Source organism: Plenodomus lingam (assembly GCF_022343315.1).
Source record: "Plenodomus lingam strain CAN1 chromosome Unknown contig_35, whole genome shotgun sequence".
In the NCBI taxonomy this organism is placed as follows: domain Eukaryota; kingdom Fungi; phylum Ascomycota; class Dothideomycetes; order Pleosporales; family Leptosphaeriaceae; genus Plenodomus; species Plenodomus lingam.
This window is the reverse complement of record NW_027093949.1, coordinates 80,266-92,872: the sequence shown is the minus strand read 5'-3', so window position 1 is coordinate 92,872 and position 12,607 is coordinate 80,266. Positions and strand designations below refer to the sequence as shown.

At 35.4% G+C, this 12,607-nt stretch overlaps 3 non-coding genes across 3 annotated transcripts; all 3 read left to right on the top strand.

Annotated features, from left to right (window-relative positions):
- Positions 1 to 230: 230 nt before the first annotated feature.
- IAQ61_008565 lies at positions 231 to 2,027 on the top strand. Its single transcript, XR_010715500.1, has one exon. It is a non-coding gene; the product is annotated as an 18S ribosomal RNA (ribosomal RNA).
- A 165-nt stretch (positions 2,028 to 2,192) lies between these two features.
- IAQ61_008564 lies at positions 2,193 to 9,085 on the top strand. The gene has a single exon (XR_010715499.1). It is a non-coding gene; the product is annotated as a 28S ribosomal RNA (ribosomal RNA).
- A 392-nt stretch (positions 9,086 to 9,477) lies between these two features.
- IAQ61_008563 lies at positions 9,478 to 11,274 on the top strand. Its single transcript, XR_010715498.1, has one exon. It is a non-coding gene; the product is annotated as an 18S ribosomal RNA (ribosomal RNA).
- Positions 11,275 to 12,607: the final 1,333 nt, after the last annotated feature.

Here is a 12,607-nt window from a genome sequence, read left to right as displayed (position 1 = left end):
GTATGTATGTAGCGAGTTTGAACACGCAGAAACGCCTATTAGGCTTTGTTGTAGACTATTCCTTAAGAAACTTAGTAGGGGCAATTAAATTAGTTACTAGTTGTAACTAGTGCCTTGTGTGCTGTTATGCTAGTAGCTAGAATTGCTTCTGCGATTTCTTATCACGTACTTTCTGCCTCCTTTTAGGGGTAGTGCTTGTGCGCTTTGGCGTATTAGGCATTAGGATTATTACCTAGTTAATTCTGCTAGTAGTTATATGCTTGTCTTAAAGATTAAGCTATACATGTCTAAGTATAAGTAATTATACCGTGAAACTGCGAATAGCTTATTAAATTAGTTATTATTTATTTGATAGTACCTTACTACTTAGATAACTATAGTAATTCTAGAGCTAATACATGCTAAAAACCCTAACTTTAGAAGGGGTGTATTTATTAGATAAAAAACCAACGCCCTTTAGGGCTTCTTGGTGATTTATAATAACTTTACGGATTACATAGCCTTGCGCTAGCAATAGTTTATTTAAATTTCTGCCCTATTAACTTTTAATAGTAAGGTATTAGCTTACTATGGTTTTAACGGGTAACGGGGAATTAGGGTTTGATTCTAGAGAGGGAGCCTAAGAAACGGCTACTATATCTAAGGAAGGCAGCAGGCGCGCAAATTACCTAATCCTAACATAGGGAGGTAGTGACAATAAATACTAATATAGGGCTCTTTTAGGTCTTGTAATTAGAATAAGTATAATTTAAACCTCTTAATAAGGAATAATTAGAGGGCAAGTCTAGTGCTAGTAGCTGTGGTAATTCTAGCTCTAATAGCGTATATTAAAGTTGTTGCAGTTAAAAAGCTTGTAGTTAAAACTTAGGTCTAGCTAGCAGGTCTGCCTTACCGCGTGTACTTGTCTAGCTAGGCCTTCCTTCTAGAGAACCTTATGCCCTTTACTAGGCGTGTTAGGGACTAGGACTTTTACTTTGAAAAAATTAGAGTGTTTAAAGTAGGCCTTTGCTTAAATACGTTAGCATAGAATAATAGAATAGGACGTGCAGTCCTATTTTGTTAGTTTCTAGGACCGCTGTAATAATTAATAGGGATAGTTAGGGGCATTAGTATTTAATTATTAGAGGTGAAATTCTTAGATTTATTAAAGACTAACTACTATAAAAGCATTTGCTAAGGATGTTTTTATTAATTAGTAAACAAAAGTTAGGGGATTAAAGATAATTAGATACTGTTGTAGTCTTAACTGTAAACTATGCTAACTAGGGATTAGGTGATGTTCTTTTTCTAACTCGCTCAGCACCTTACAAGAAATTAAAGTTTTTAGGTTCTAGGGGGAGTATGGTTGTAAGGCTAAAACTTAAAGAAATTAATAGAAGGGCACTACTAGGCGTAGAGCCTGCGGCTTAATTTAACTTAACATAGGGAAACTTACTAGGTCTAGATAAAATAAGGATTGATAGATTAAGAGCTCTTTCTTAATTTTTTAGGTGGTGGTGCATGGCTATTCTTAGTTAGTAGAGTAATTTGTCTGCTTAATTGCGATAATAAACAAGACCTTAACCTGCTAAATAGCTAGGCTAGCTTTGGCTAGTTACTAGCTTCTTAGAGGGACTATTAGCTTAAGCTAATAGAAGTTTAAGGCAATAACAGGTCTGTGATGCCCTTAGATATTCTAGGCTGCACGCGCGCTACACTAACAGAGCTAACAAGTTCTTTACCTTAACTAAAAGGTCTAGGTAATCTTGTTAAACTCTGTTGTGCTAGGGATAGAGCATTGAAATTATTGCTCTTTAACAAGGAATACCTAGTAAGCGCGTGTTATTAGCATGCGTTAATTACGTCCCTGCCCTTTGTACACACTGCCTGTTGCTACTACTAATTAAATAGCTTAGTGAGGCCTTTAGACTGGCTTAGGGAGGTTAGTAATAACTACCCTAAGCTAGAAAGTTTGTTAAACTTGGTTATTTAGAGGAAGTAAAAGTTGTAATAAGGTTTCTATAGGTGAACCTGTAGAAGGATTATTACCTATTTTTAAAGCACTGCCGCCTTAATTAGTGGCGGTAGTCTACTTTAATTCTGCCTATGTTTTTTGCGTACTATTTGTTTCCTTAGTAGGCTTGCCTACTAATTAGATCCCCTAAAACCACTTGTAATTATAGTTAGCGTTAGTAACACTATAATAAATTACAACTTTTAATAATAGATCTCTTGGTTCTAGTATTAATAAAGAACGCAGCGAAATGCGATAAGTAGTGTAAATTGTAGAATTTAGTGAATTATTAAATCTTTGAACGTATATTGCGCCCCTTGGTATTCTATAAGGCATGCCTATTTAAGCGTTATTTGTACCCTTAAGCTCTACTTAGTGTTAGGTGTTTGTTCTACTTAGGACTTGCCTTAAAACAATTAGTAGCTAGCATATTAGCCTGGAGCGTAGCACATTTTGCGCCTCTTGTTATAGTTATTAGTATCTATTAAGACACTTTTTAAGCTCTTAACCTTAGATTAGGTAGGGATACCCGCTAAACTTAAGTATATTAATAAGCGGAGGAAAAGAAACTAATAGGGATTACCCTAGTAACAGCGAGTGAAGCGGCAACAGCTTAAATTTGAAATCTAGCTCTTTTAGGGTCTAAGTTGTAATTTGTAGAGGGCGCTTTGGCGTTAGTAGTAGTCTAAGTTCCTTAGAACAGGACGTTACAGAGGGTAAGAATCCTATACATAGTTACTAGCCTTTGCCGTGTAAAGCCCCTTTAACGAGTTAAGTTGTTTAGGAATGTAGCTCTAAATAGGAGGTAAATTTCTTCTAAAGCTAAATACTAGCTAGAGACTAATAGCGTATAAGTAGAGTAATTAAAAGATAAAAAGCACTTTAGAAAGAGAGTTAAATAGCACGTGAAATTATTAAAAGGGAAGCGCTTGCAGCTAGACTTGCCTGTAGTTGCTTATCTAGGCTTTTATCTAGTGCACTCTTCTATAGGCAGGCTAGTATTAGTTTAGGTAGTTAGATAAAGGTCTCTATTACGTACCTCCCTTTAGGGAGGCCTTATAGGGGAGATAATATGCAACTAGCCTAGACTAAGGTCCGCGCATCTGCTAGGATGCTAGCGTAATAGCTATAAGCGGCCTGTCTTAAAACATAGACTAAGGAGTCTAATATCTATGCAAGTGTTTAGGTGTTAAGCCTAGACGCGTAATAAAAGTAAACAGAGGTAGGAACCCTTTTAGGGTGCACTATTAACTAATCCTAATATCTTTAGAAGGATTTAAGTAAGAGTATAGCTGTTAGGACCTAAAAGATAGTAAACTATGCTTAAATAGGGTGAAGCTAGAGGAAACTCTAGTAGAGGCTTGCAGCAGTTCTGACGTGCAAATTAATCGTTAAATTTAGGCATAGGGGCGAAAGACTAATTAAACTATCTAGTAGCTAGTTCCTACTAAAGTTTCCCTTAGGATAGCAGTAACGTATTTAGTTTTATAAGGTAAAGCAAATAATTAGAGGCCTAGGGGTTAAAATAACCTTTACCTATTCTTAAACTTTAAATATGTAAGAAGTCCTTGTTACTTAATTAAACGTAGACACTTAAATGTACTATTACTAGTAGGCTATTTTTAGTAAGTAGAACTAGTAATGTAGGATAAACTAAACGTAGGGTTAAGGTGCTAGAATGTACGCTTATTAGACACTACAAAAGGTGTTAGTTTATCTAGATAGCAGGATAGTAGCTATAGAAGTTAGAATCCGCTAAGGAGTGTGTAATAACTTACCTGCTAAATAAACTAGCCTTAAAAATAGATAGCGCTTAAGCGTGTTACCTATACCCTACTGCTAGGGCAAGATTTAAGCCCTAGTAAGTAGGCAGGCGTAGAGGCTTGTGACGAAGCCTTAGGGGTAACCCTAGGTAGAACAGCCTCTAGTGCAGATCTTAGTAGTAGTAGCAAATACTTAAATAAGAACTTTAAGGACTAAAGTAGGGAAAGGTTCTGTGTAAACAGCAGTTAGATATAGGTTAGTTAATCCTAAGAGATAGGGTAATTCTATTTTAATATTAGTGCTTACGCTGCGCCCTTAAAAGGGAAGCTAGTTAATATTCTAGCACCTAGATATAGATTCTCTGCGGTAACGCAACTAAGAGCGGAGACCTTAGCAGGAGCCCTAAGAAGAGTTCTCTTTTCTTCTTAACAGTCTGTTACCCTAAAATTAGTTTGTCTAGAGCTAGGGTTTAATAGCTAGAAGAGCGCTGCACTTTTATAGCGTTTGGTGCGCTCCTAACAAGCCTTAAAAATCTGCTTAAAGAAATAGTTTTTACGCTAGGTTGTACTTATAACTATAGTAGGTCTCTAAGGTAAAAAGCCTCTAGTTAATAGAACAATATAGATAAGGGAAGTTAGCAAAATAGATCTGTAACTTTAGGAAAAGGATTGGCTCTAAGGGTTAGGTACGTTAGGCCTTAGGGAGAAGCCTCTAGCGCAGAAGGGCACTAACTGCAAGGTAGGCGCCTCTTAGCGCTAGGGTGCAGACACCCTTAGCAGGTTTTGGCCGTCTAGCGTACGTTTAACAACTAACTTAGAACTAGTATAGATAAGGGGAATCTAACTGTCTAATTAAAACATAGTATTGTAATAGCTAGAAAGTAGTATTAATATAATATAATTTCTGCCTAGTGCTCTAAATATTAAAGCAAAGAGATTTAACTAAGCGCGGGTAAATAGCAGGAGTAACTATAACTCTCTTAAGGTAGCTAAATACCTTGTTATCTAATTAGTGACGCGCATAAATAGATTAACAAGATTCCTACTATCCCTATCTACTATCTAGCGAAACCATAGCTAAGGGAATAGGCTTAGCTAAATTAGCGGGGAAAGAAGACCCTGTTAAGCTTAACTCTAGTTTAATATTGTGAAAAGATATAGGGGGTGTAGAATAGGTAGGAGCTTTGGCGCTAGTAAAATACTACTACCCTTATTGTTTTTTTACTTATTTAATAAAGCGGAGCTAGGCCTTACTGCCTAACTTCTAGCGTTTAAGGTCCTTTGTAGGCTAATCTAGGTTAAAGACATTGTTAGGTAGGGAGTTTAGCTAGGGCGGCACATCTATTAAACTATAACGCAGGTGTCCTAAGGGGGACTTATAAAGAATAGAAATCTCTAGTAGAGTAAAAGGGTAAAAGTCCCCTTAATTTTGATTTTTAGTGTAAATACAAACCATAAAAGTGTAGCCTATTAATCCTTTAGTCCCTTAAAATTTAAGGCTAGAGGTGCTAGAAAAGTTACTATAGGGATAACTAGCTTGTGGTAGCTAAGCGTTTATAGCGACGTTACTTTTTAATCCTTTAATATTAGCTCTTCCTATTATACTAAAGCAGAATTTAGTAAGCGTTAGATTGTTTACCTACTAATAGGGAACGTAAGCTAGGTTTAGACTGTTGTAAGATAGGTTAGTTTTACCCTACTAATAACCTTGCCCTAATAGTAATACCGCTTAGTATAAGAGGAACTGCGGTTTTAGATAATTAGTTTTTACGGCTGTCTAACTAGGTATTGCCGCGAAGCTACTATCTGCTAGATTATGGCTAAACGCCTCTAAGTTAGAATCTATGCTAGAATAGGGTGATTTCTGCCTGCACTAGTTAGATATAAATAGGCCTTTGGCCTAGAACCTTACTAGATTAGCGTTGGCAGCCCTATTAAAGTTAGGGTTGTTAGCTAGTGTATTATAATTGTATAGTGCGTAGGATTAAATCCTTTATAGATAACTTAGTTGTCTAGCTAGGTCGTGTAAGTAGTTAAGTAGCCTTGTTATTACAAGCTACTAAGCGTAAGCCCGTTACTAGCTTGGTTAAAATTGGGATATTATGCCCTCCTTATTTGCAAAACTGCTGCCTAAACGGCTGCTATTAATAGAAGGAAGAGGGCTATAGCAAACAAGTTATATAGTAATTACAAGATAGAGAGGGCTAGAGCTAGGAGCAATCCTCGCAAAATATACAAAAGAATAGGTTGTGTGTGTACGTACCTTAGGCAGTTAATATATAGCATAGGAAGATTAAGAAAGGATTTAAGATAATCTATATAGATTTTTAGGCGGTGATCTATAACTTAAGAGCGTTCTATAACTTTTTATTTTTTAGGGGTACTGTTCTATAACTTTATAGCCTTCTATACTTGAAAATTCCTCTAGGCTATTCTATAACTATAGATTATTTAAACCTTTAGGGTATTCTATTAATATTTAAAAAAATCCTGTAGGCTATTCTATAAGCTTAGGGCGTTCTATAACTTTAGGGCGTTCTATAACTTTTTATTTTTTAGGTGTAGTGTTCTATAACTTTAGGGCGTTGTATAACTTTTTCTTTTTTAGAGGTAGTGTTCTATAACTTTAGGGCGTTCTATAACTTTAGGGCGTTCTACAACTTTTTATTTTTTAGGTGTAGTGTTCTATAACTTTAGGGCGTTCTATAACTTTTTCTTTTTTAGAGGTAGTGTTCTATAACTTTAGGGAGTTCTATAACTTTAGGGCGTTCTACAACTTTTTATTTTTTAGGGGTAGTGTTCTATAACTTTAGGGCGTTCTATAACTTTAGGGCGTTCTATAACTTTAGGGCGTTCTATAACTTTTTATTTTTTAGGGGTAGTGTTCTATAACTTTAGGGCGTTCTATAACTTTAGGGCGTTCTATAACTTTAGGGCGTTCTATAACTTTTTATTTTTAGGGGTAGTGTTCTATAACTTTAGGGCGTTCTATAACTTTAGGGCGTTCTATAACTTTAGGGCGTTCTATAACTTTAGGGCGTTCTATAACTTTAGGGCGTTCTATAACTTTTTATTTTTTAGGGGTAGTGTTCTATAACTTTAGGGCGTTCTATAACTTTAGGGCGTTCTATAACTTTAGGGCGTTCTACAACTTTTTATTTTTTAGGGGTAGTATTCTATAACTTTAGGGCGTTCTATACTTTTTCTTTTAGAGGTAGTGTTCTATAACTTTAGGGCGTTCTATAACTTTTTATTTTTTAGGGGTAGTGTTCTATAACTTTAGGGCGTTCTATAACTTTAGGGCGTTCTACAACTTTTTATTTTTTAGGGGTAGTGTTCTATAACTTTAGGGCGTTCTATAACTTTAGGGCGTTCTATAACTTTAGGGCGTTCTATAACTTTAGGGCGTTCTATAACTTTAGGGCGTTCTATAACTTTATTTTTTAGGGTTAGTATTCTATAACTTTAGGGCGTTCTATAACTTTTCTTTTTAGAGGTAGTGTTCTATAACTTTAGGGCGTTCTACAACTTTTATTTTAGGGGTAGTGTTCTATAACTTTAGGGCGTTCTATAACTTTAGGGCGTTCTATAACTTTTTATTTTTTAGGGTTAGTATTCTATAATATTAGAGTGTTCTATAACTTTTTCTTTTTTAGAGGTAGTGTTCTATAACTTTAGGGCGTTCTATAACTTTAGGGCGTTCTATAACTTTAGGGCGTTCTACAACTTTTTATTTTTTAGGGGTAGTGTTCTATAACTTTAGGGCGTTCTATAACTTTAGGGCGTTCTATAACTTTAGGGCGTTCTATAACTTTAGGGCGTTCTATAACTTTTTATTTTTTAGGGTTAGTATTCTATAATATTAGAGTGTTCTATAACTTTTTCTTTTTTAGAGGTAGTGTTCTATAATATTAGAGTGTTCTATAACTTTTTATTTTTTAGGGTTAGTATTCTATAATATTAGAGTGTTCTATAACTTTTTCTTTTTTAGAGGTAGTGTTCTATAATATTAGAGTGTTCTATAACTTTTTCTTTTTTAGAGGTAGTGTTCTATAACTTTAGGGCGTTCTATAACTTTAGGGCGTTCTATAACTTTAGGGCGTTCTACAACTTTTTATTTTTTAGGTGTAGTGTTCTATAACTTTAGGGCGTTCTATAACTTTTTCTTTTTTAGAGGTAGTGTTCTATAACTTTAGAGCGTTCTATAACTTTTTCTTTTTTAGAGGTAGTGTTCTATAACTTTAGGGCGTTCTACAACTTTTTATTTTTAGGGGTAGCGTTCTATAACTTTAGGGCGTTCTATAACTTTAGGGCCTTCTATAAGCTTAGGGTGTTCTATAACTTTAGGGCGTTCTATAACTTTAGGGCGTTCTATAACTTTTTATTTTTTAGGGTTAGTGTTCTATAACTTTAGCGCGTTCTATACCTTTTATTTATTCTATTACTTTAGTCCTTTCTATAACTTTAGACTATTCTATACTAGTAGCTATTATATCCTTTTTATAATACTTATTATATCATACTATTATCTATTATTCTTTACTGTTAAGTATATCCTTATATTTTATAAAACCTTTTCTCTACTAGCTAGTCCTACTATACTTTCTTTTATAACCTACTAGTATTAAATAATACCTTTATATTCTTCTTTTATACTATCTCTATTTCTTGCCTTATCTATTAAGTAGATATAGATAGAGCTAATAGATCTATAGTTAATATAGATATAGTAGTTATAGTAGAGTATAGATATTAGAGTAGATATCCTTATCTATATATTTACCTACTACTAATAAAATTCTAAGTTACTCTTATCTAGCGAATACAGGTTTATGGTTTATATAGGGCTGCGTATGTCTACACGGTTTTATATACAAAAAAGTGTACCTCTAAGCTATTTTCTACTGCACTAACCCCGCGACGCGAAAATTAAACCAAAACCCGTTCCTATAATATATAAGGAGGGTAAATAGATTCTTAAATACTAAATACCTAACTAACTAACTAAGGTTAAATCTGCTGCGCGCAGTTCTTAGATTAGGCAGTTAAACTAGCGTTATTAGGCACTAAGGGGGCAATTTTTGCTTGTGTCCGCGTCTATACTCCCTATAACTCCCTGTTGTTAGCGCTCTGCGCCTGTTTTAGCGGTAGTTAGACTAAATTTAAAAGTTTTGGTTTTATAATAGCTAGCCTTGTTTCCTAGATTTCTGCCTGGTTTGGATTCGCTCTAATTAGTGGGTAATTAGGGGCTTAGAGATTGCTCTTCTACTTAACTAGGCAGGCCTAGGCCTATATGCTAAAGCAACCCTGCTGTTGCGCCTAGTTTTGTGGTTGGCACCTAAAGTCCTACTGTTAAAGTTTTAGCAGTAGGCAAAATTTAGGGTCTGTGGATGGCTAGCACTGCTAAACTATTTAATAGATCTTAGGGGATAGCCCTACCTAGTATCTGCTCCTAGTAAGCGTGGCAAAGCGTAGGTTTTCTCTACTTAAGGCATGTATGTGGCGAGTTTGAACACGCGGAAACGCCTATTAGGCTTTGTTACGGACTATTCCTTAAGAAACTTAGTAGGGGTAATTAAATTAGTTGCTAGTTGTAACTAGTGCCTTGTGTGCTATTATGCTAGTAGCTAGAATCGCTTCTGCGATTTCTTATTACGTACTTTCTGCCTCCTTTTAGGGGTAGTGCTTGTGTGCTTTGGCGTATTAGGCATTAGGATTGTTACCTAGTTAATTCTGCTAGTAGTTATATGCTTGTCTTAAAGATTAAGCTATGCATGTCTAAGTATAAGTAATTATACTGTGAAACTGTGAATAGCTTATTAAATTAGTTATCGTTTATTTAATAGTACCTTACTACTTAGATAACTATAGTAATTCTAGAGCTAATACATGCTAAAAACCCTAACTTTAGAAGGGGTGTATTTATTAGATAAAAAACTAACGCCCTTTAGGGCTTCTTAGTGATTTATAATAACTTTACGGATTGTATAGCCTTGCGCTAGCGATAGTTTATTTAAATTTCTGCCCTATTAACTTTTAATAGTAAGGTATTAGCTTACTATAGTTTTAACAGGTAACGGGGAATTAGGGTTTAATTCTAGAGAGGGAGCCTGAGAAATAGCTACTATATCTAAGGAAGGCAGCAGGCGCGCAAATTACCTAATCCTAACATAGGGAGGTAGTGACAATAAATACTAATATAGGGCTCTTTTAGGTCTTGTAATTAGAATAAGTATAATTTAAACCTCTTAACAAGGAATAATTAGAGGGTAAGTCTAGTGCTAGCAGCTGTGGTAATTCTAGCTCTAATAGCGTATATTAAAGTTGTTGTAGTTAAAAAGCTTGTAGTTAAAACTTAGGTCTAGCTAGTAGGTCCGCCTCACCGCGTGTACTTGTCTGGCTAGGCCTTCCTTCTAGAGAACCTTATGCCCTTTACTAGGCGTGTTAGGGACTAGGACTTTTACTTTAAAAAAATTAGAGTGTTTAAAGTAGGCCTTTGCTTAAATACGTTAGCATAGAATAATAGAATAGGACGTGCGGTCCTATTTTGTTGGTTTCTAGGACTGCTGTAATAATTAATAGGGACAGTTAGGGGCATTAGTATTTAATTGTTAGAGGTGAAATTCTTAGATTTATTAAAGACTAACTACTGCGAAAGTATTTGCTAAGGATGTTTTTATTAATTAGTAAACGAAAGTTAGGGGATTAAAGATAATTAGATACTGTTGTAGTCTTAACTGTAAACTATGCTAACTAGGGATTAGGCGATGTTCTTTTTCTAACTCGCTTAGCACCTTACAAGAAATTAAAGTTTTTGGGTTCTAGGGGGAGTATAGTCGCAAGGCTAAAACTTAAAGAAATTAATGGAAGGGCACTACTAGGCGTGGAGCCTGCGGCTTAATTTGACTTAATATGGGGAAACTTACTAGGTCTAGATAAAATAAGGATTAACAGATTAAGAGCTCTTTCTTAATTTTTTAGGTGGTGGTGCATGGCCGTTCTTAGTTAGTAGAGTGATTTGTCTGCTTAATTGCGATAACAAATAAGACCTTAACCTGCTAAATAGCTAGGCTAGCTTTAGCTAGTTGCTAGCTTCTTAGAGGGACTATTAGCTTAAGCTAATAGAAGTTTAAGGTAATAATAGGTCTATAATGCCCTTAGATGTTCTAGGCTGCACGCGCGCTACACTAATAGAGCTAACAAGTTCTTTACCTTAACTAAAAGGTCTAGGTAATCTTGTTAAACTCTATTATGCTAGGGATAGAGTATTGCAATTATTGCTCTTTAACAAGGAATGCCTAGTAAGCGCGTGTTATTAGCATGCGTTAATTACGTCCCTGCCCTTTATACACACCGCCCGTCGCTACTACTAATTAAATAGCTTAGTAAGGCCTTTAGACTAGCTTAGGGAGGTTAGTAATAACTACTCTAAGCTAGAAAGTTCGTTAAACTTAGTTATTTAGAGGAAGTAAAAGTTGTAACAAGGTTTCTGTAGGTGAACCTGTAGAAGGATTATTACCTATTTTTAAAGCACTGCTGCCTTAATTAGTAGTAGTAGTCTACTTTGATTCTGCCTATATTTTTTGCGTACTATTTGTTTCCTTAGTAGGCTTGCCTACTAATTAGATCCCCTAAAACCACTTGCAATTGCAGTTAGCGTTAGTAACACTATAATAAATTATAACTTTTAATAATAGATCTCTTAGTTCTAGCATTAATAAAGAACGCAGCGAAATGCGATAAGTAGTGTAAATTGCAGAATTTAGTAAATTATTAAATCTTTAAACGCATATTGCGCCCCTTGGTATTCTATAGGGTATACCTGTTTAAGCGTTATTTGTACCCTTAAGCTCTGCTTAGTGTTAGGTGTTTGTTCTACTTAGGACTTGCCTTAAAACAATTAGTAGCTGGCATATTAGCCTAGAGCGCAGCACATTTTGCGCCTCTTGTTATGGTTATTAGTATCTATTAAGACACTTTTTAAGCTCTTAACCTTAGATTAGGTAGGGATACCTGCTAAACTTAAGTATATTAATAAGTGGAGGAAAAGAAACTAATAGGGATTGCCCTAGTAACGGCGAGTGAAGCGGCAACAGCTTAAATTTAAAATCTAGCTCTTTTAGGGTCTAAGTTATAATTTGCAGAGGGCGCTTTAGCGTTAGTAGTAGTCTAAGTTCCTTAGAACAGGACGTTACAGAGGGTAAGAATCCTGTATATAGTTGCTGGCCTTCGCCGTGTAAAGCCTCTTTAACGAGTTAAGTTATTTAGGAATATAGCTCTAAATAGGAGGTAAATTTCTTCTAAAGCTAAATACTAGCTAGAGACTAATAGCGCATAAGTAGAGTGATTAAAAGATAAAAAGCACTTTAGAAAGAGAGTTAAATAGCACGTGAAATTGTTAAAAGGGAAGCGCTTGCAGCTAGACTTGCCTGTAGTTGCTTATCTAGGCTTTTGTCTAGTGCACTCTTCTATAGGCAGGCTAGCATTAGTTTAGGTAGTTAGATAAAGGTCTCTGTCACGTACCTCCCTTTAGGGAGGCCTTATAGGGGAGACGATATGTAACTAGCCTAGACTAAGGTCCGCGCATCTGCTAGGATGCTAGCGTAATAGCTATAAGTGGCCTATCTTAAAACATAGACTAAGGAGTCTAATATCTATATAAGTGTTTAGGTGTTAAGCCTAGATGCGTAATAAAAGTGAATAGAGGTAGGAACCCTTTTAGGGTGCACTATTAACTAATCCTAATATCTTTGAAAGGATTTAAGTAAGAGCATAGCTATTAGGACCTAAAAGATGGTGAACTATGCTTAAATAGGGTAAAGCTAGAGGAAACTCTAGTGGAGGCTTGCAG